A 3518-nucleotide genomic window follows, 5' to 3' on the forward strand; every position below is an offset into this window, starting at 1 on the left:
GTGTATTGTTTTTATTCAAATCTCTGCCATATGATAATAACCAGTGTTGCTTATTTACCCATTATCTTATTCTCCTTGATATTTCCTATTTGGAAGAAATCTCCCAGGAGTTGTTCCTGTGTAAAACTGCAAAGACTGGCTCAAGAAACAGGCTATGGAGTCGAGACACTTTCTGGAAAACTTGTGAAACTAGAATAAATTACACTAATTTACATATATCGTACAATTTTTATGTCTCTGACAAAACTCAATATTCTGCATTCTAGTATTTAATAATATTAATCATTCAAAAACTCCAGAAAAAAAATTCAACCATATAAACAATCCCCTTTTGCTTACCAGTCTTTAAAGCATGGCACAGAACATGTGTTACCAAGCAAACATATCCTGAGAAATGGTTCACACTCTACTGAAACATTTCCATCAAGAACAGAATGGAGTATCTGTGCTGTAAGTCACAAGAAACTCAATTAAGCTCCCGCAGCAATTCTTATTGAATTCAACAAAATTCAGTTTATCCTAAGAATATCTCCCTGTAAGTAATCTGCTGTCTGAGACACACCTTCATACTACCTCCTGCCCTTCTAATGTCCTTGTATTTTTTTTCCTTTTCGTTTAGCCTTAGACATTTTTCCCCATTTCAGATGTCTGTCATCCTTGCATTAAACAGAAGGAAAATCGGGAGTACCCTGTGTACCTTTTAAGGGCCATTATGGTGTAATACACATTATATACTATATTACAACTGCATTCATTCATCAGCTATGGGGGTGGTACAGCTAGAAAAAGAGGAAACTGGGACAGCCTAGTAGCCTAGTTCCTCAGCACATCCTTCATTGTATCTGAAGAGTATCAGAGTGGGTTCCCTATTTCAACACTTGAGCTAAGTGGAGCGCTGGTAACTCAAAGCTAAGGCAATGCTGTAGTGACTTAAGCCCTGCAGCATGCAGTCAAAACATGGGCTGTAGCCTGCAGCCCTCAAAATTTTGTCACAGAAAGAGGACTGTGAAGGCTTAAGCTACTATTTCTGCTCGATCTCAAAAGGAACAACAAGGATTTATTGAAACATACTCTATTTTTTTCTTAGCTTTGCTCATTCAGCCTTCCAAAGCACATAATTTTATACCACAGCTTATTCAGAATAGCTCCAAGAAGAAACTATCCAGAAAGAATTACCCCCTCCCACTTTTCACATATCTTCATAGCATCAGTGTCTAGCACCACATTCCTGTGTTAAACACTTTTCTGTCACTTCTCATCCAGATTACCAATACTACCACTCTGATTTAGGATAATATTGGGTAAAACTTTTGGTTGTTACTGAATCAAATACACCATTCTCTATATCTACCCTTCTTAACATCTATGCTGCATAATTTCCCCAATAGCTCATGTGTGATGCATCTTTTTTTCTTGCCTAATCCCCAAATATTTAAAATAAATTCACAAATGACACACTGAATGTGAGGTGACATCAATGTTACTGATGTACCATAAACCATTAAATAGCAAGTAGACTTAGAAAGTCCAGAAAACACCTGATGGTCCAGCCAAGGCAAAAGAACCCTCTGCAAAGACAACTCTTGCCTATTTTGAGCCCTGACAATGCAGTTCATTCTGCTACATTAAACACTGCCTTAGAAGTGAATCCTCTATCACATAGAGTGCCTCTATATGGAAAGAAAATGGAGCCAGCAATTGGTAAGTAAATTGCAAGAACAATTTGTGATGGAATTATAGTTTTCCAGTATCTATTCAAACCAAACATACAAGTTAAAATAAAACAGAATAAATGAAATGAAGTTATGAAAAATCATAAGAAAAATTGGGTTTTATGATCTCATCAAAGGCAATGCCTCCATCTCAAGTGGAAGGTGTCCCTGCCCGTGGGGGACAGGGTGGGCATCTTTAAGTGGTCTTTTTAAAATAGTTTTTAAGGCCCCTTCATACTCAAAGCCTTCCATGATTTTTCAAAACTGACTGCTATAGAAAATCCTTCTCAGCTTCACTTCTCTAACAATGTAGCAAAACAGTGCAAGAAACAATATTTCAGTAACAACACAAAAAAACTCAGTAAAAAAAACCCACACCCTTTCATAAATCAAAAAGCAAAAGCAGAAAGGCTGCAGAATGGGTGCACTTCCACAGAGCTAACAGCCAAAGCTCCCTAAAATCCAGGTGACAAGTTACAAAGTTGCTGCAGTAAAGCCAACAACACATTAACTCCATAAACAATATTCAAAGAGATTTCAAGCAGCCATTCGGTGTCTGATACTTTCTGGAAAGAGTGCTGACTACATAATAAGTACCAACTTTTTATTTTTACCAATTAAATATTTTTACTTAATTTTATCCCAGCAAAACTTGCTTTGTTAAAGAATAAAACACTCAAAGATACTTAAGAAATAAAAATCTTTTAACAAAACTAAATGAGCCATTCAGAGAAACCCTGATAAACAAAAACAAAATCATGAATAAATATGAAAACCAGCACATTTTGAGAGCTTTGATAGCAGATGAGTTGTCACCATTTATCAGAAATAGATTATTTTCCTTGCCGATATCCGCACAACTTTTTCCAGAGTTAAAATAGCTGAAGTCTAAAGAATTGATCAAAAGTCTCCACAGTCAATACAAAACTTCACCTTCAGTGAGATTGGACTCATCTACTAAAGCAGAAGGTATTTCCATAGGAAGAAGTCCTGAAGTTCACACCAGGGCTTGGCATTAGCTCCAAACTTTTCCACTGGGTGGTGATAATGAGATCAAGAAGTTCAGGAGAACTGGTAGCAGAACTCAGAACACCATCATTATTAGCTCGTTCATGTACTGATTCATTCCATCCCTCCCTCTATGCACATCCATATTTGGGGGCGGGGGGGAACACGTATACCCACCCTATATATACATATGCCACTCTGGAAACCTGCTGTCACATTAGTAAAAGCATGAATAAAATAGTTTCTCAAAATCTTTCAAGGGATTAAAAAAAAGTTTAAACTTTTTTTAAGGGATGGACATTTTGCTGCTTTAGCATTCAGTTCAACAACTTAATTTCCTCCATATAAAAAGCTGAGGAGAGTTGAGGTGAGACAGATGACAGGACAGAAAATAACAGTATTTATTCCTGAAGGAGCAAGTATAAATTAGAGACCCACTGGAGAAAAAAAGCCTCCAGTAATTAATATTTTAATACATTTCATTAAGTTCAATATAGGACATGCTATGATGGCTTCTGTTTTCATGTGATCTCTAATAGTCACAGAAAAGAATGTAAATGAAATTAAAAATGATGTGTTTACTTTCCCAATGTTACATATGTCAGTGAGATCCATTTTTTAGACTAGGAACATTTGGCATCATCTGAAAATGAACCCCCCTTACAATATTTATGGTTCCGACCTCCCAGTTTTAAGACACCATAAATCATATCAGACATTAACTGGTTCACATTCACAGGGCACTTGTTCTAACAGTACCAAAACACAGTAGATTATTAAGCACACGCTGGGGAAGGA

This window comes from Pithys albifrons, chromosome 8, assembly GCF_047495875.1.
Source record: "Pithys albifrons albifrons isolate INPA30051 chromosome 8, PitAlb_v1, whole genome shotgun sequence".
NCBI lineage: Eukaryota > Metazoa > Chordata > Aves > Passeriformes > Thamnophilidae > Pithys > Pithys albifrons.